Here is a 22,148-nt window from a genome sequence, read left to right on the forward strand (position 1 = left end):
ACAAAACTGAAATATTTTTGAAACAAAATTAATGGTTGCCATGGTAACAGGTGTGTAATTTTCCCCCAAAAAACGCAAATTTTACCATTTTGGCATGTGAATTTTGTGTTTTTTTGTTCATTTACATTTACATCCGGCCATGGTGGAAGGTTGTGTAGTTGATACGTGACGTAACAACTCACGAAACATGTCAAATTACTGAAATTTTTTGCCTTTTTTTAGTGTTTTATTTATACCAATTAGGATAGTATTTATTTGAATAAACGCCCGGAACACCTCCCCAATAAAACATCAATTAAAATAATTATCGCCACTCCCCCTCTCCCTCCTCCCTCCCATCTAAATACCATCTAATTAACGCCTATCCATATTTATACACACAATATTGTATTATATTTATAACACAATTATACTATTTTTGAGTAGATTTCGTCGGACTGTTATCTAGGCCTACAATTTACCAAGCATTTGTTATTCTTTTTTACCACTTTTCATATCTACAATAAACACTATACGTAAAACACTATTAATCATCTAAGACACTGTGAAACAGGTTAGTGAGTACGTTTACGAATATCAAAAGCATTTAAATAATGGTAACCGATCGAAATCGTCCAGGCCAGAATGTCCTTCTAAAACTTTTTACCCGAGTCATTATCATTCCGAGAACCATCGTCTACATTTCCTAGAGTATAGATAATAAATATTATATAAATACTTTTTTGTAAAGTAAGAAATAATTCATAATGAAGTTGATTCTGTAATTTAATTTATGTTAATATAATTTTAAGGGCATATTTTTTTCAATTTGCTGTACCTTAGGCCTATATTCAGAAATGTCCATAAATGTGTTTGTGAGAAAAGGAGAAAATAAAGGAAGGAAAATAAATCAAAAAATATATTAGTTTTTTAGAAATGATAACAATCTTACGTAATACATGCAGAAAGATCTTCACCAATCATCTAATCCGGTATTGCTAGAACCTGTATTTAATAAAAACGCTTTTTCGTTATTCATATATAATTCCAAGGGTACAGTATCAATAAAAACTCCGACACAGGACATGTACCAGTAGATTGAAATCCCTTCACCATGCCTTCAACAAACACTGCATGTAGCCAAAGTAATTTTACCTGGTCATTTTGCACACCACACCTTCATCTTTTAATTATTGTGCAGCGGCACAACTTCTATAAATGTACAGGTAGCCCCTTTCATCTGGCCAGACGCAACACATGGCATCTATCTCTAGTTCCGGAAAACTCTGGATAAACTTTTCAAGGGTGTAAGTTGGTGAAGGAAACACTGCAGTTGTGCCGAATATGAGTTAAGTTGACTTAAATGCGTCGTCACAGCGTATGTCGTGCTTCTGCAGCATGCCAATTTATTGATCTTTACAAAATGAACCAATGTATAATAATAACAATAAATCAATTACATAATTATCTTAATATTATTATTATTAACTTTACTATTGTAGTTGTCGTTAGCTTGATGATCATCAACGTCATAAGCCTGTTTTTTCACTAGAAAAGGCATTGCTATAAAATGCTTATATTCATATTCCATCTTTTTGCAAAAATACAATTAATAAGTAGGTAGAATTCGATTAGAATGAATAGATTGGCATAATTATAACAAACTGGCTATCATCATCCCACCGTTATGTGTTCTCCTATAATCAATATCATATGCGCTATACTTTTAATTTGTACCCATTTCCATAGTTTACTATCAGGAACTAGAAAGATCAAACACGTTTTTATCGTAGGTCTACTTGTTTCTCGTCAAAATGATTTGGTGCAAAAATAGAGCCATTGAGTGTTCGGAAATGAGTATACGGTACAAGTTTCTGTGATACAGTTGTTCTCTGGCAATACAATAATAAAAAACATACTATCTCACTAGATTGTATAATTTTAGATACAAGTTTAGGCTTAGACCCCAATAATAATCGTTGCTTAGGGCTATTTTTAAATCAATAATATAATAATGCTTTGTATCGAAGTCGTACTGAAATGACTTATGCAAATTGTAAATTTGACGTTTCCGGTACTTCCTAATCACATCCAAGAAATTCAGCATTCCACTGAAAAGACACATATAACATTAAAAACCAGATCATAAGCCTGGAATTTTTATATGGGTCAAACGTACCTTTTATTTTCCATTTCCTATGATTTTATAGGTTTTGGTGTTATTGTACTTACCTTTTATAATTTGAACCGGCGGCTATGACTTTCCTCAAGTCAGGCAATCTAAAATCAGAACGGTAATGTTTATTGTTAAAGATGTATTATCCCCAACAACATAACAAATAGATTAATAGGTCATGTTTGCAGTTTATCGTTGGCCGTTGTCTGTACCAGGATCTACAAAAAAAAACTATATCGCGAACGAGGAACAATATTGCCACACTCGCAAAATGAATTTACATGACGTAGGTTCTATGTCCCTCTATTTTATACATGTATTCATAGTTGAATATACATAACTATTGCTATAGTAATGTAGATAAACAGCGGGATAAAATGACTGCATACTTTCAATATAAGAAATAATAATTGGAAATTAAATGAAATAAGATGCCTGTTTCATTATTTTCTGGAAATGTAAGAAGTATGACCAATTAGCAGATTAGCTAAAAATGTGTAATGTAAAGGTTACATATATTTAACGTTTTAGAAATTAAATTCAAACATAACAGTCGATATACCAACTTAATATCAGTTTAAAAATGTATAATTTCATTTTATTAAAATAAATATGATGTAGGCTTGAGGTACGTAACGCTCCACGATGAAGATCAAGTTTTAATAGAAACCCAGCTGCCAAGTCTATCACCTAAACTTTGAAAAAAATTGTAGAATTCATAGTTTCAACTTCTATCTGTCCAGAAAAACAATGACGATTTGCGACCTGACATGAAAAAACACAAACACACACTCACTAAAAATAAAGGCTAGTAACCTGTTAGAGACACTTTAAAGGTAAGCAAGTGTACTTCATTTAAGAGTACTACCCTGCAACGTACTATATTCGATGTGCTCAAAGGGTTTTTTAAATGAAATGGTAAATGCATGGCAATAATGTATACATTTCTCACCGCTTTCTTGTACTCATTAAACGTAACCTGTTCATTATCGCCAACAAAAACAAGCATTTCTCTGTCCGGATTTTCTTTACCCTCTCTTCCAACATTTCGTGCATTGTCAGCCCGACAAAAGGCTTCAGACTGGGGGTGTGTGCGTAGCTTATCCTTCACAATAAGACCATTCTAGACAAAATGCTACGGATATAGGCCTAACAATTATAGTTAAATTACAGTGAATTAAAACAAATCAATGCTAACATGGACGTTACTCATACAATTGTGAAGTCTTCCATATGTTGAAATATTATATACATGGACATAAACATATGTTTTCCAACAAAATTAATAAATGTTTCTTAAAGTAATCGAAAACCAATACTGTATATGGTCGTTGACATGAGACTACCAACATAATTATGAAACTTGCTTGAAATGCTAATTATCGCATATTAATATACAAAATCAGTGAAACCAATATGGATATTTTTGTCGTAATTTCAAAGAAAATATATGTCTTCGGACAGAAGAATCAGTTTTCTTTTTCAATTCAATTTAATCAATTTATTCCGGATTCCACAAGAACAATACAAACAAAATAACATACACCTGGGGAACTCCAACAGTGAACTCAATAATGTTAGATGGGACGTCCCAGCGACCAGTGACACCTAATTACACAATTTAAAATAAGTAAAATAGATTAGTGAAACCATAAATTTATTACTTAAATACATAACATAGATTAGCAACATTGTTATCCCATTATACATTTTTCGTAGATTACTTGTTTAGGTTTAACAGAAAACATTCTAACATTAGGAATGCATGTGTCCTGCTGGAGATCTGACGTGATTAAGTTCTAGATCTGGGGGAATCTAATAAACGTGCTATTAAAGAAGAAAACATTATTTCTAGATGTTTGGTGCATGCATTTTAAGTGATTGGAGATTCTATGACTAGGTTCTGGAAGTATTTATGATGCAACAATGGTTAACATATTATTATAGTGGCATTTTACAACAAACAAACATGTTATAAAGAAAAGTTAAACGATTATATAAAACAACAATATTACTGTGATACGATGATCAGGGCTATCGTACCTAGTATACAGAAAACAAGACCGTGTAAAACTTCTATGGACCTCCTCCAGTATATCAATGTTGGGATACAAAATACAATAATGGAACTGGACATAGATTATACGATTTAATCCTGATGTCTTGGTTTGTAAACTTAACAGTACCGTTAGTAAATTCTTTTAGTCTTTAACATTGGCAACAACAGTGTTGATACTGTATATTTATGCATATTCCCCATTTAACAACATCTAAATCAACTTGTAGTTTTGCACTATCTGCACGAGTCGGGATGCCTCTAAATAAAACAGTGTCATCCGCATACTGTGGCATATTCGATTCAACCAAGACAGGTAGATCGAATACAATTAAACAAAATAAGAATCACTACGGATCAATGCTTTACACCAGACGTGATGCCAGTCAAGCTGGAGAGATATCCCAGAAAGAATACTCTCTTGGAGCGCCCAACAAGAAATGAAACAACCTCTGGATCTGAATTTTTCCAGATTAACAAACAATTTGAATAAGAAAGGAAAATTGCATCTACACACGAGGCAACAACCCAATTGTGAAACAACGTTGCAGGCTAAGTAACACATAAGTGCTTTTGATAGGAAATCATGTTGATTAAAACCAGTCGGGATAATATTTCCTAATTTCCACTCTGAGGGAAATATACCAATCGTCAAATAAAGGTTAAATATTTTGGCTTAACAAAATCGTTATCCACTTGGATACATGATGGGTATGTCATTGATTTTTAACTTATAAGATTAGTCATTACAACACATCTTCTATTAGGAAATTTTTTTTCTATTTTCATCACCCTCGACCTCTGCAATAGGTTAAAAGTTGAATTTATGATTAATTGCATTTGTTATACAATTAATCTTACAATTCTGTGTTTTGTTTTTGAAGATTGTCCATGTTTGTATTACTATTAAAACTTAACGGCTTAAATGGATTTGTTGTTGTTTAGTATATTGGGTTGAATCAATCATCCGTCCTTCTCCGAAGTATGGAATGGTGAAAGCGATAAACATTCTTTTCCGGCCTCTCGTTTTGCTGGAAAATATCCTCATGATAGGAATGTCTTTGCCAGTAATTTAAAATGTTTGATGTTGACACATAACTTAACGCTGGAATCCCTTTGCCAATTGAAGTTGCTTAAAATAAAATTTCCAAATGTTTCTCTACAAAAATGTAAAATGAACAACCTAGATATTTTCAAGAAGGGAACTAGATCACAAGATCTAAAATCAACGGAAATCTTGAAGAATGTAAAGTGTTTCAAGATACTTGTTTGTATTCAGAGGAACAATTGAGTAGAACAAACTCAATCCATTATAAATGCAATGAGTATCGATGAAAGTGAAACTATAAACGTTATTGTATGATATTGATGCGTACTGTTATGTTATAATAATATTATTATAATCCGGATCTATACAAGTAGCTAATCGGAAAGGTTATTAGGAAAGAGTTTTCGATCTAAGCAGAAGTGAAACAACAAAGAAATACCAATAAACAACTATTGTATTGTATGTATGTACTATTATTATTATTGGAAAAATAAAATACGGTGGCAGACCGTTTATTATTTATAGATCTACAAATATATGCCAATAAAAATTGAATTGCGGCTATTACATCTATAGAAATTATACATACAACTAAAAATATAGTAAAATAAACATACATATAGCAAAATTACAAACAAACATCGTATTGTATAAGAATTAAAATTCATTAAAAATATAGGCCTAAAGTAAATACAAATTACGAGGTTTTCCTCATTTTACGACGACCTCGGTGACGTCCACGGCTTTCCATATATCACATTCAATTTAATTACGAAATTAAATTACGTTTTGATCAGCGTTTTACAGCGAAAATAGTTCGGTGCAAAAGAGAAAAAAGTATAGCTCTAGGTTGCCTACAAACACTATTTCACCCGTATAGATTATTATTGGTCTATATCTTGACAATAATTTGTCTAGTAAAGTTATAGTGTAAACCTTGGTTAAGAAAATAAATTATAGAATAAATTGTTTTAAATTTAAATATGTTCTATGTAGTAAGTTGCTTGTTTGGCTATTCCCTTGTTTCTTGGTGTCCTGATTCTCTAAATTTGAAGAAAAATCTCCAGGTTCCTTGACCGATTGTGTCGAATACAAAATTAATGGTTGCCATGGTAACAGGTGTGTAATTTTCCCCCAAAAAACGCAAATTTTACCATTTTGGCATGTGAATTTTGTGTTTTTTTGTTCATTTACATTTACATCCGGCCATGGTGGAAGGTTGTGTAGTTGATACGTGACGTAACAACTCACGAAACATGTCAAATTACTGAAATTTTTTGCCTTTTTTTAGTGTTTTATTTATACCAATTAGGATAGTATTTATTTGAATAAACGCCCGGAACACCTCCCCAATAAAACATCAATTAAAATAATTATCGCCACTCCCCCTCTCCCTCCTCCCTCCCATCTAAATACCATCTAATTAACGCCTATCCATATTTATACACACAATATTGTATTATATTTATAACACAATTATACTATTTTTGAGTAGATTTCGTCGGACTGTTATCTAGGCCTACAATTTACCAAGCATTTGTTATTCTTTTTTACCACTTTTCATATCTACAATAAACACTATACGTAAAACACTATTAATCATCTAAGACACTGTGAAACAGGTTAGTGAGTACGTTTACGAATATCAAAAGCATTTAAATAATGGTAACCGATCGAAATCGTCCAGGCCAGAATGTCCTTCTAAAACTTTTTACCCGAGTCATTATCATTCCGAGAACCATCGTCTACACTTCCTAGAGTATAGATAATAAATATTATATAAATACTTTTTTGTAAAGTAAGAAATAATTCATAATGAAGTTGATTCTGTAATTTAATTTATGTTAATATAATTTTAAGGGCATATTTTTTTCAATTTGCTGTACCTTAGGCCTATATTCAGAAATGTCCATAAATGTGTTTGTGAGAAAAGGAGAAAATAAAGGAAGGAAAATAAATCAAAAAATATATTAGTTTTTTAGAAATGATAACAATCTTACGTAATACATGCAGAAAGATCTTCACCAATCATCTAATCCGGTATTGCTAGAACCTGTATTTAATAAAAACGCTTTTTCGTTATTCATATATAATTCCAAGGGTACAGTATCAATAAAAACTCCGACACAGGACATGTACCAGTAGATTGAAATCCCTTCACCATGCCTTCAACAAACACTGCATGTAGCCAAAGTAATTTTACCTGGTCATTTTGCACACCACACCTTCATCTTTTAATTATTGTGCAGCGGCACAACTTCTATAAATGTACAGGTAGCCCCTTTCATCTGGCCAGACGCAACACATGGCATCTATCTCTAGTTCCGGAAAACTCTGGATAAACTTTTCAAGGGTGTAAGTTGGTGAAGGAAACACTGCAGTTGTGCCGAATATGAGTTAAGTTGACTTAAATGCGTCGTCACAGCGTATGTCGTGCTTCTGCAGCATGCCAATTTATTGATCTTTACAAAATGAACCAATGTATAATAATAACAATAAATCAATTACATAATTATCTTAATATTATTATTATTAACTTTACTATTGTAGTTGTCGTTAGCTTGATGATCATCAACGTCATAAGCCTGTTTTTTCACTAGAAAAGGCATTGATATAAAATGCTTATATTCATATTCCATCTTTTTGCAAAAATACAATTAATAAGTAGGTAGAATTCGATTAGAATGAATAGATTGGCATAATTATAACAAACTGGCTATCATCATCCCACCGTTATGTGTTCTCCTATAATCAATATCATATGCGCTATACTTTTAATTTGTACCCATTTCCATAGTTTACTATCAGGAACTAGAAAGATCAAACACGTTTTTAGCGTAGGTCTACTTGTTTCTCGTCAAAATGATTTGGTGCAAAAATAGAGCCATTGAGTGTTCGGAAATGAGTATACGGTACAAGTTTCTGTGATACAGTTGTTCTCTGGCAATACAATAATAAAAAACATACTATCTCACTAGATTGTATAATTTTAGATACAAGTTTAGGCTTAGACCCCAATAATAATCGTTGCTTAGGGCTATTTTTAAATCAATAATATAATAATGCTTTGTATCGAAGTCGTACTGAAATGACTTATGCAAATTGTAAATTTGACGTTTCCGGTACTTCCTAATCACATCCAAGAAATTCAGCATTCCACTGAAAAGACACATATAACATTAAAAACCAGATCATAAGCCTGGAATTTTTATATGGGTCAAACGTACCTTTTATTTTCCATTTCCTATGATTTTATAGGTTTTGGTGTTATTGTACTTACCTTTTATAATTTGAACCGGCGGCTATGACTTTCCTCAAGTCAGGCAATCTAAAATCAGAACGGTAATGTTTATTGTTAAGGATGTATTATCCCCAACAACATAACAAATAGATTAATAGGTCATGTTTGCAGTTTATCGTTGGCCGTTGTCTGTACCAGGATCTACAAAAAAAAACTATATCGCGAACGAGGAACAATATTGCCACACTCGCAAAATGAATTTACATGACGTAGGTTCTATGTCCCTCTATTTTATACATGTATTCATAGTTGAATATACATAACTATTGCTATAGTAATGTAGATAAACAGCGGGATAAAATGACTGCATACTTTCAATATAAGAAATAATAATTGGAAATTAAATGAAATAAGATGCCTGTTTCATTATTTTCTGGAAATGTAAGAAGTATGACCAATTAGCAGATTAGCTAAAAATGTGTAATGTAAAGGTTACATATATTTAACGTTTTAGAAATTAAATTCAAACATAACAGTCGATATACCAACTTAATATCAGTTTAAAAATGTATAATTTCATTTTATTAAAATAAATATGATGTAGGCTTGAGGTACGTAACGCTCCACGATGAAGATCAAGTTTTAATAGAAACCCAGCTGCCAAGTCTATCACCTAAACTTTGAAAAAAATTGTAGAATTCATAGTTTCAACTTCTATCTGTCCAGAAAAACAATGACGATTTGCGACCTGACATGAAAAAACACAAACACACACTCACTAAAAATAAAGGCTAGTAACCTGTTAGAGACACTTTAAAGGTAAGCAAGTGTACTTCATTTAAGAGTACTACCCTGCAACGTACTATATTCGATGTGCTCAAAGGGTTTTTTAAATGAAATGGTAAATGCATGGCAATAATGTATACATTTCTCACCGCTTTCTTGTACTCATTAAACGTAACCTGTTCATTATCGCCAACAAAAACAAGCATTTCTCTGTCCGGATTTTCTTTACCCTCTCTTCCAACATTTCGTGCATTGTCAGCCCGACAAAAGGCTTCAGACTGGGGGTGTGTGCGTAGCTTATCCTTCACAATAAGACCATTCTAGACAAAATGCTACGGATATAGGCCTAACAATTATAGTTAAATTACAGTGAATTAAAACAAATCAATGCTAACATGGACGTTACTCATACAATTGTGAAGTCTTCCATATGTTGAAATATTATATACATGGACATAAACATATGTTTTCCAACAAAATTAATAAATGTTTCTTAAAGTAATCGAAAACCAATACTGTATATGGTCGTTGACATGAGACTACCAACATAATTATGAAACTTGCTTGAAATGCTAATTATCGCATATTAATATACAAAATCAGTGAAACCAATATGGATATTTTTGTCGTAATTTCAAAGAAAATATATGTCTTCGGACAGAAGAATCAGTTTTCTTTTTCAATTCAATTTAATCAATTTATTCCGGATTCCACAAGAACAATACAAACAAAATAACATACACCTGGGGAACTCCAACAGTGAACTCAATAATGTTAGATGGGACGTCCCAGCGACCAGTGACACCTAATTACACAATTTAAAATAAGTAAAATAGATTAGTGAAACCATAAATTTATTACTTAAATACATAACATAGATTAGCAACATTGTTATCCCATTATACATTTTTCGTAGATTACTTGTTTAGGTTTAACAGAAAACATTCTAACATTAGGAATGCATGTGTCCTGCTGGAGATCTGACGTGATTAAGTTCTAGATCTGGGGGAATCTAATAAACGTGCTATTAAAGAAGAAAACATTATTTCTAGATGTTTGGTGCATGCATTTTAAGTGATTGGAGATTCTATGACTAGGTTCTGGAAGTATTTATGATGCAACAATGGTTAACATATTATTATAGTGGCATTTTACAACAAACAAACATGTTATAAAGAAAAGTTAAACGATTATATAAAACAACAATATTACTGTGATACGATGATCAGGGCTATCGTACCTAGTATACAGAAAACAAGACCGTGTAAAACTTCTATGGACCTCCTCCAGTATATCAATGTTGGGATACAAAATACAATAATGGAACTGGACATAGATTATACGATTTAATCCTGATGTCTTGGTTTGTAAACTTAACAGTACCGTTAGTAAATTCTTTTAGTCTTTAACATTGGCAACAACAGTGTTGATACTGTATATTTATGCATATTCCCCATTTAACAACATCTAAATCAACTTGTAGTTTTGCACTATCTGCACGAGTCGGGATGCCTCTAAATAAAACAGTGTCATCCGCATACTGTGGCATATTCGATTCAACCAAGACAGGTAGATCGAATACAATTAAACAAAATAAGAATCACTACGGATCAATGCTTTACACCAGACGTGATGCCAGTCAAGCTGGAGAGATATCCCAGAAAGAATACTCTCTTGGAGCGCCCAACAAGAAATGAAACAACCTCTGGATCTGAATTTTTCCAGATTAACAAACAATTTGAATAAGAAAGGAAAATTGCATCTACACACGAGGCAACAACCCAATTGTGAAACAACGTTGCAGGCTAAGTAACACATAAGTGCTTTTGATAGGAAATCATGTTGATTAAAACCAGTCGGGATAATATTTCCTAATTTCCACTCTGAGGGAAATATACCAATCGTCAAATAAAGGTTAAATATTTTGGCTTAACAAAATCGTTATCCACTTGGATACATGATGGGTATGTCATTGATTTTTAACTTATAAGATTAGTCATTACAACACATCTTCTATTAGGAAATTTTTTTTCTATTTTCATCACCCTCGACCTCTGCAATAGGTTAAAAGTTGAATTTATGATTAATTGCATTTGTTATACAATTAATCTTACAATTCTGTGTTTTGTTTTTGAAGATTGTCCATGTTTGTATTACTATTAAAACTTAACGGCTTAAATGGATTTGTTGTTGTTTAGTATATTGGGTTGAATCAATCATCCGTCCTTCTCCGAAGTATGGAATGGTGAAAGCGATAAACATTCTTTTCCGGCCTCTCGTTTTGCTGGAAAATATCCTCATGATAGGAATGTCTTTGCCAGTAATTTAAAATGTTTGATGTTGACACATAACTTAACGCTGGAATCCCTTTGCCAATTGAAGTTGCTTAAAATAAAATTTCCAAATGTTTCTCTACAAAAATGTAAAATGAACAACCTAGATATTTTCAAGAAGGGAACTAGATCACAAGATCTAAAATCAACGGAAATCTTGAAGAATGTAAAGTGTTTCAAGATACTTGTTTGTATTCAGAGGAACAATTGAGTAGAACAAACTCAATCCATTATAAATGCAATGAGTATCGATGAAAGTGAAACTATAAACGTTATTGTATGATATTGATGCGTACTGTTATGTTATAATAATATTATTATAATCCGGATCTATACAAGTAGCTAATCGGAAAGGTTATTAGGAAAGAGTTTTCGATCTAAGCAGAAGTGAAACAACAAAGAAATACCAATAAACAACTATTGTATTGTATGTATGTACTATTATTATTATTGGAAAAATAAAATACGGTGGCAGACCGTTTATTATTTATAGATCTACAAATATATGCCAATAAAAATTGAATTGCGGCTATTACATCTATAGAAATTATACATACAACTAAAAATATAGTAAAATAAACATACATATAGCAAAATTACAAACAAACATCGTATTGTATAAGAATTAAAATTCATTAAAAATATAGGCCTAAAGTAAATACAAATTACGAGGTTTTCCTCATTTTACGACGACCTCGGTGACGTCCACGGCTTTCCATATATCACATTCAATTTAATTACGAAATTAAATTACGTTTTGATCAGCGTTTTACAGCGAAAATAGTTCGGTGCAAAAGAGAAAAAAGTATAGCTCTAGGTTGCCTACAAACACTATTTCACCCGTATAGATTATTATTGGTCTATATCTTGACAATAATTTGTCTAGTAAAGTTATAGTGTAAACCTTGGTTAAGAAAATAAATTATAGAATAAATTGTTTTAAATTTAAATATGTTCTATGTAGTAAGTTGCTTGTTTGGCTATTCCCTTGTTTCTTGGTGTCCTGATTCTCTAAATTTGAAGAAAAATCTCCAGGTTCCTTGACCGATTGTGTCGAATACAAAATTAATGGTTGCCATGGTAACAGGTGTGTAATTTTCCCCCAAAAAACGCAAATTTTACCATTTTGGCATGTGAATTTTGTGTTTTTTTGTTCATTTACATTTACATCCGGCCATGGTGGAAGGTTGTGTAGTTGATACGTGACGTAACAACTCACGAAACATGTCAAATTACTGAAATTTTTTGCCTTTTTTTAGTGTTTTATTTATACCAATTAGGATAGTATTTATTTGAATAAACGCCCGGAACACCTCCCCAATAAAACATCAATTAAAATAATTATCGCCACTCCCCCTCTCCCTCCTCCCTCCCATCTAAATACCATCTAATTAACGCCTATCCATATTTATACACACAATATTGTATTATATTTATAACACAATTATACTATTTTTGAGTAGATTTCGTCGGACTGTTATCTAGGCCTACAATTTACCAAGCATTTGTTATTCTTTTTTACCACTTTTCATATCTACAATAAACACTATACGTAAAACACTATTAATCATCTAAGACACTGTGAAACAGGTTAGTGAGTACGTTTACGAATATCAAAAGCATTTAAATAATGGTAACCGATCGAAATCGTCCAGGCCAGAATGTCCTTCTAAAACTTTTTACCCGAGTCATTATCATTCCGAGAACCATCGTCTACACTTCCTAGAGTATAGATAATAAATATTATATAAATACTTTTTTGTAAAGTAAGAAATAATTCATAATGAAGTTGATTCTGTAATTTAATTTATGTTAATATAATTTTAAGGGCATATTTTTTTCAATTTGCTGTACCTTAGGCCTATATTCAGAAATGTCCATAAATGTGTTTGTGAGAAAAGGAGAAAATAAAGGAAGGAAAATAAATCAAAAAATATATTAGTTTTTTAGAAATGATAACAATCTTACGTAATACATGCAGAAAGATCTTCACCAATCATCTAATCCGGTATTGCTAGAACCTGTATTTAATAAAAACGCTTTTTCGTTATTCATATATAATTCCAAGGGTACAGTATCAATAAAAACTCCGACACAGGACATGTACCAGTAGATTGAAATCCCTTCACCATGCCTTCAACAAACACTGCATGTAGCCAAAGTAATTTTACCTGGTCATTTTGCACACCACACCTTCATCTTTTAATTATTGTGCAGCGGCACAACTTCTATAAATGTACAGGTAGCCCCTTTCATCTGGCCAGACGCAACACATGGCATCTATCTCTAGTTCCGGAAAACTCTGGATAAACTTTTCAAGGGTGTAAGTTGGTGAAGGAAACACTGCAGTTGTGCCGAATATGAGTTAAGTTGACTTAAATGCGTCGTCACAGCGTATGTCGTGCTTCTGCAGCATGCCAATTTATTGATCTTTACAAAATGAACCAATGTATAATAATAACAATAAATCAATTACATAATTATCTTAATATTATTATTATTAACTTTACTATTGTAGTTGTCGTTAGCTTGATGATCATCAACGTCATAAGCCTGTTTTTTCACTAGAAAAGGCATTGCTATAAAATGCTTATATTCATATTCCATCTTTTTGCAAAAATACAATTAATAAGTAGGTAGAATTCGATTAGAATGAATAGATTGGCATAATTATAACAAACTGGCTATCATCATCCCACCGTTATGTGTTCTCCTATAATCAATATCATATGCGCTATACTTTTAATTTGTACCCATTTCCATAGTTTACTATCAGGAACTAGAAAGATCAAACACGTTTTTAGCGTAGGTCTACTTGTTTCTCGTCAAAATGATTTGGTGCAAAAATAGAGCCATTGAGTGTTCGGAAATGAGTATACGGTACAAGTTTCTGTGATACAGTTGTTCTCTGGCAATACAATAATAAAAAACATACTATCTCACTAGATTGTATAATTTTAGATACAAGTTTAGGCTTAGACCCCAATAATAATCGTTGCTTAGGGCTATTTTTAAATCAATAATATAATAATGCTTTGTATCGAAGTCGTACTGAAATGACTTATGCAAATTGTAAATTTGACGTTTCCGGTACTTCCTAATCACATCCAAGAAATTCAGCATTCCACTGAAAAGACACATATAACATTAAAAACCAGATCATAAGCCTGGAATTTTTATATGGGTCAAACGTACCTTTTATTTTCCATTTCCTTTGATTTTATAGGTTTTGGTGTTATTGTACTTACCTTTTATAATTTGAACCGGCGGCTATGACTTTCCTCAAGTCAGGCAATCTAAAATCAGAACGGTAATGTTTATTGTTAAAGATGTATTATCCCCAACAACATAACAAATAGATTAATAGGTCATGTTTGCAGTTTATCGTTGGCCGTTGTCTGTACCAGGATCTACAAAAAAAAACTATATCGCGAACGAGGAACAATATTGCCACACTCGCAAAATGAATTTACATGACGTAGGTTCCATGTCCCTCTATTTTATACATGTATTCATAGTTGAATATACATAACTATTGCTATAGTAATGTAGATAAACAGCGGGATAAAATGACTGCATACTTTCAATATAAGAAATAATAATTGGAAATTAAATGAAATAAGATGCCTGTTTCATTATTTTCTGGAAATGTAAGAAGTATGACCAATTAGCAGATTAGCTAAAAATGTGTAATGTAAAGGTTACATATATTTAACGTTTTAGAAATTAAATTCAAACATAACAGTCGATATACCAACTTAATATCAGTTTAAAAATGTATAATTTCATTTTATTAAAATAAATATGATGTAGGCTTGAGGTACGTAACGCTCCACGATGAAGATCAAGTTTTAATAGAAACCCAGCTGCCAAGTCTATCACCTAAACTTTGAAAAAAATTGTAGAATTCATAGTTTCAACTTCTATCTGTCCAGAAAAACAATGACGATTTGCGACCTGACATGAAAAAACACAAACACACACTCACTAAAAATAAAGGCTAGTAACCTGTTAGAGACACTTTAAAGGTAAGCAAGTGTACTTCATTTAAGAGTACTACCCTGCAACGTACTATATTCGATGTGCTCAAAGGGTTTTTTAAATGAAATGGTAAATGCATGGCAATAATGTATACATTTCTCACCGCTTTCTTGTACTCATTAAACGTAACCTGTTCATTATCGCCAACAAAAACAAGCATTTCTCTGTCCGGATTTTCTTTACCCTCTCTTCCAACATTTCGTGCATTGTCAGCCCGACAAAAGGCTTCAGACTGGGGGTGTGTGCGTAGCTTATCCTTCACAATAAGACCATTCTAGACAAAATGCTACGGATATAGGCCTAACAATTATAGTTAAATTACAGTGAATTAAAACAAATCAATGCTAACATGGACGTTACTCATACAATTGTGAAGTCTTCCATATGTTGAAATATTATATACATGGACATAAACATATGTTTTCCAACAAAATTAATAAATGTTTCTTAAAGTAATCGAAAACCAATACTGTATATGGTCGTTGACATGAGACTACCAACATAATTATGAAACTTGCTTGAAATGCTAATTATCGCATATTAATATACAAAATCAGTGAAACCAATATGGATATTTTTGTCGTAATTTCAAAGAAAATATATGTCTTCGGACAGAAGAATCAGTTTTCTTTTTCAATTCAATTTAATCAATTTATTCCGGATTCCACAAGAACAATACAAACAAAATAACATACACCTGGGGAACTCCAACAGTGAACTCAATAATGTTAGATGGGACGTCCCAGCGACCAGTGACACCTAATTACACAATTTAAAATAAGTAAAATAGATTAGTGAAACCATAAATTTATTACTTAAATACATAACATAGATTAGCAACATTGTTATCCCATTATACATTTTTCGTAGATTACTTGTTTAGGTTTAACAGAAAACATTCTAACATTAGGAATGCATGTGTCCTGCTGGAGATCTGACGTGATTAAGTTCTAGATCTGGGGGAATCTAATAAACGTGCTATTAAAGAAGAAAACATTATTTCTAGATGTTTGGTGCATGCATTTTAAGTGATTGGAGATTCTATGACTAGGTTCTGGAAGTATTTATGATGCAACAATGGTTAACATATTATTATAGTGGCATTTTACAACAAACAAACATGTTATAAAGAAAAGTTAAACGATTATATAAAACAACAATATTACTGTGATACGATGATCAGGGCTATCGTACCTAGTATACAGAAAACAAGACCGTGTAAAACTTCTATGGACCTCCTCCAGTATATCAATGTTGGGATACAAAATACAATAATGGAACTGGACATAGATTATACGATTTAATCCTGATGTCTTGGTTTGTAAACTTAACAGTACCGTTAGTAAATTCTTTTAGTCTTTAACATTGGCAACAACAGTGTTGATACTGTATATTTATGCATATTCCCCATTTAACAACATCTAAATCAACTTGTAGTTTTGCACTATCTGCACGAGTCGGGATGCCTCTAAATAAAACAGTGTCATCCGCATACTGTGGCATATTCGATTCAACCAAGACAGGTAGATCGAATACAATTAAACAAAATAAGAATCACTACGGATCAATGCTTTACACCAGACGTGATGCCAGTCAAGCTGGAGAGATATCCCAGAAAGAATACTCTCTTGGAGCGCCCAACAAGAAATGAAACAACCTCTGGATCTGAATTTTTCCAGATTAACAAACAATTTGAATAAGAAAGGAAAATTGCATCTACACACGAGGCAACAACCCAATTGTGAAACAACGTTGCAGGCTAAGTAACACATAAGTGCTTTTGATAGGAAATCATGTTGATTAAAACCAGTCGGGATAATATTTCCTAATTTCCACTCTGAGGGAAATATACCAATCGTCAAATAAAGGTTAAATATTTTGGCTTAACAAAATCGTTATCCACTTGGATACATGATGGGTATGTCATTGATTTTTAACTTATAAGATTAGTCATTACAACACATCTTCTATTAGGAAATTTTTTTTCTATTTTCATCACCCTCGACCTCTGCAATAGGTTAAAAGTTGAATTTATGATTAATTGCATTTGTTATACAATTAATCTTACAATTCTGTGTTTTGTTTTTGAAGATTGTCCATGTTTGTATTACTATTAAAACTTAACGGCTTAAATGGATTTGTTGTTGTTTAGTATATTGGGTTGAATCAATCATCCGTCCTTCTCCGAAGTATGGAATGGTGAAAGCGATAAACATTCTTTTCCGGCCTCTCGTTTTGCTGGAAAATATCCTCATGATAGGAATGTCTTTGCCAGTAATTTAAAATGTTTGATGTTGACACATAACTTAACGCTGGAATCCCTTTGCCAATTGAAGTTGCTTAAAATAAAATTTCCAAATGTTTCTCTACAAAAATGTAAAATGAACAACCTAGATATTTTCAAGAAGGGAACTAGATCACAAGATCTAAAATCAACGGAAATCTTGAAGAATGTAAAGTGTTTCAAGATACTTGTTTGTATTCAGAGGAACAATTGAGTAGAACAAACTCAATCCATTATAAATGCAATGAGTATCGATGAAAGTGAAACTATAAACGTTATTGTATGATATTGATGCGTACTGTTATGTTATAATAATATTATTATAATCCGGATCTATACAAGTAGCTAATCGGAAAGGTTATTAGGAAAGAGTTTTCGATCTAAGCAGAAGTGAAACAACAAAGAAATACCAATAAACAACTATTGTATTGTATGTATGTACTATTATTATTATTGGAAAAATAAAATACGGTGGCAGACCGTTTATTATTTATAGATCTACAAATATATGCCAATAAAAATTGAATTGCGGCTATTACATCTATAGAAATTATACATACAACTAAAAATATAGTAAAATAAACATACATATAGCAAAATTACAAACAAACATCGTATTGTATAAGAATTAAAATTCATTAAAAATATAGGCCTAAAGTAAATACAAATTACGAGGTTTTCCTCATTTTACGACGACCTCGGTGACGTCCACGGCTTTCCATATATCACATTCAATTTAATTACGAAATTAAATTACGTTTTGATCAGCGTTTTACAGCGAAAATAGTTCGGTGCAAAAGAGAAAAAAGTATAGCTCTAGGTTGCCTACAAACACTATTTCACCCGTATAGATTATTATTGGTCTATATCTTGACAATAATTTGTCTAGTAAAGTTATAGTGTAAACCTTGGTTAAGAAAATAAATTATAGAATAAATTGTTTTAAATTTAAATATGTTCTATGTAGTAAGTTGCTTGTTTGGCTATTCCCTTGTTTCTTGGTGTCCTGATTCTCTAAATTTGAAGAAAAATCTCCAGGTTCCTTGACCGATTGTGTCGAATACAAAATTAATGGTTGCCATGGTAACAGGTGTGTAATTTTCCCCCAAAAAACGCAAATTTTACCATTTTGGCATGTGAATTTTGTGTTTTTTTGTTCATTTACATTTACATCCGGCCATGGTGGAAGGTTGTGTAGTTGATACGTGACGTAACAACTCACGAAACATGTCAAATTACTGAAATTTTTTGCCTTTTTTTAGTGTTTTATTTATACCAATTAGGATAGTATTTATTTGAATAAACGCCCGGAACACCTCCCCAATAAAACATCAATTAAAATAATTATCGCCACTCCCCCTCTCCCTCCTCCCTCCCATCTAAATACCATCTAATTAACGCCTATCCATATTTATACACACAATATTGTATTATATTTATAACACAATTATACTATTTTTGAGTAGATTTCGTCGGACTGTTATCTAGGCCTACAATTTACCAAGCATTTGTTATTCTTTTTTACCACTTTTCATATCTACAATAAACACTATACGTAAAACACTATTAATCATCTAAGACACTGTGAAACAGGTTAGTGAGTACGTTTACGAATATCAAAAGCATTTAAATAATGGTAACCGATCGAAATCGTCCAGGCCAGAATGTCCTTCTAAAACTTTTTACCCGAGTCATTATCATTCCGAGAACCATCGTCTACACTTCCTAGAGTATAGATAATAAATATTATATAAATACTTTTTTGTAAAGTAAGAAATAATTCATAATGAAGTTGATTCTGTAATTTAATTTATGTTAATATAATTTTAAGGGCATATTTTTTTCAATTTGCTGTACCTTAGGCCTATATTCAGAAATGTCCATAAATGTGTTTGTGAGAAAAGGAGAAAATAAAGGAAGGAAAATAAATCAAAAAATATATTAGTTTTTTAGAAATGATAACAATCTTACGTAATACATGCAGAAAGATCTTCACCAATCATCTAATCCGGTATTGCTAGAACCTGTATTTAATAAAAACGCTTTTTCGTTATTCATATATAATTCCAAGGGTACAGTATCAATAAAAACTCCGACACAGGACATGTACCAGTAGATTGAAATCCCTTCACCATGCCTTCAACAAACACTGCATGTAGCCAAAGTAATTTTACCTGGTCATTTTGCACACCACACCTTCATCTTTTAATTATTGTGCAGCGGCACAACTTCTATAAATGTACAGGTAGCCCCTTTCATCTGGCCAGACGCAACACATGGCATCTATCTCTAGTTCCGGAAAACTCTGGATACACTTTTCAAGGGTGTAAGTTGGTGAAGGAAACACTGCAGTTGTGCCGAATATGAGTTAAGTTGACTTAAATGCGTCGTCACAGCGTATGTCGTGCTTCTGCAGCATGCCAATTTATTGATCTTTACAAAATGAACCAATGTATAATAATAACAATAAATCAATTACATAATTATCTTAATATTATTATTATTAACTTTACTATTGTAGTTGTCGTTAGCTTGATGATCATCAACGTCATAAGCCTGTTTTTTCACTAGAAAAGGCATTGCTATAAAATGCTTATATTCATATTCCATCTTTTTGCAAAAATACAATTAATAAGTAGGTAGAATTCGATTAGAATGAATAGATTGGCATAATTATAACAAACTGGCTATCATCATCCCACCGTTATGTGTTCTCCTATAATCAATATCATATGCGCTATACTTTTAATTTGTACCCATTTCCATAGTTTACTATCAGGAACTAGAAAGATCAAACACGTTTTTAGCGTAGGTCTACTTGTTTCTCGTCAAAATGATTTGGTGCAAAAATAGAGCCATTGAGTGTTCGGAAATGAGTATACGGTACAAGTTTCTGTGATACAGTTGTTCTCTGGCAATACAATAATAAAAAACATACTATCTCACTAGATTGTATAATTTTAGATACAAGTTTAGGCTTAGACCCCAATAATAATCGTTGCTTAGGGCTATTTTTAAATCAATAATATAATAATGCTTTGTATCGAAGTCGTACTGAAATGACTTATGCAAATTGTAAATTTGACGTTTCCGGTACTTCCTAATCACATCCAAGAAATTCAGCATTCCACTGAAAAGACACATATAACATTAAAAACCAGATCATAAGCCTGGAATTTTTATATGGGTCAAACGTACCTTTTATTTTCCATTTCCTATGATTTTATAGGTTTTGGTGTTATTGTACTTACCTTTTATAATTTGAACCGGCGGCTATGACTTTCCTCAAGTCAGGCAATCTAAAATCAGAACGGTAATGTTTATTGTTAAAGATGTATTATCCCCAACAACATAACAAATAGATTAATAGGTCATGTTTGCAGTTTATCGTTGGCCGTTGTCTGTACCAGGATCTACAAAAAAAAACTATATCGCGAACGAGGAACAATATTGCCACACTCGCAAAATGAATTTACATGACGTAGGTTCTATGTCCCTCTATTTTATACATGTATTCATAGTTGAATATACATAACTATTGCTATAGTAATGTAGATAAACAGCGGGATAAAATGACTGCATACTTTCAATATAAGATATAATAATTGGAAATTAAATGAAATAAGATGCCTGTTTCATTATTTTCTGGAAATGTAAGAAGTATGACCAATTAGCAGATTAGCTAAAAATGTGTAATGTAAAGGTTACATATATTTAACGTTTTAGAAATTAAATTCAAACATAACAGTCGATATACCAACTTAATATCAGTTTAAAAATGTATAATTTCATTTTATTAAAATAAATATGATGTAGGCTTGAGGTACGTAACGCTCCACGATGAAGATCAAGTTTTAATAGAAACCCAGCTGCCAAGTCTATCACCTAAACTTTGAAAAAAATTGTAGAATTCATAGTTTCAACTTCTATCTGTCCAGAAAAACAATGACGATTTGCGACCTGACATGAAAAAACACAAACACACACTCACTAAAAATAAAGGCTAGTAACCTGTTAGAGACACTTTAAAGGTAAGCAAGTGTACTTCATTTAAGAGTACTACCCTGCAACGTACTATATTCGATGTGCTCAAAGGGTTTTTTAAATGAAATGGTAAATGCATGGCAATAATGTATACATTTCTCACCGCTTTCTTGTACTCATTAAACGTAACCTGTTCATTATCGCCAACAAAAACAAGCAT

The sequence above is a fragment of the Antedon bifida genome, chromosome 2, assembly GCF_963402885.1.
Source record: "Antedon bifida chromosome 2, ecAntBifi1.1, whole genome shotgun sequence".
Lineage (NCBI taxonomy): Eukaryota > Metazoa > Echinodermata > Crinoidea > Comatulida > Antedonidae > Antedon > Antedon bifida.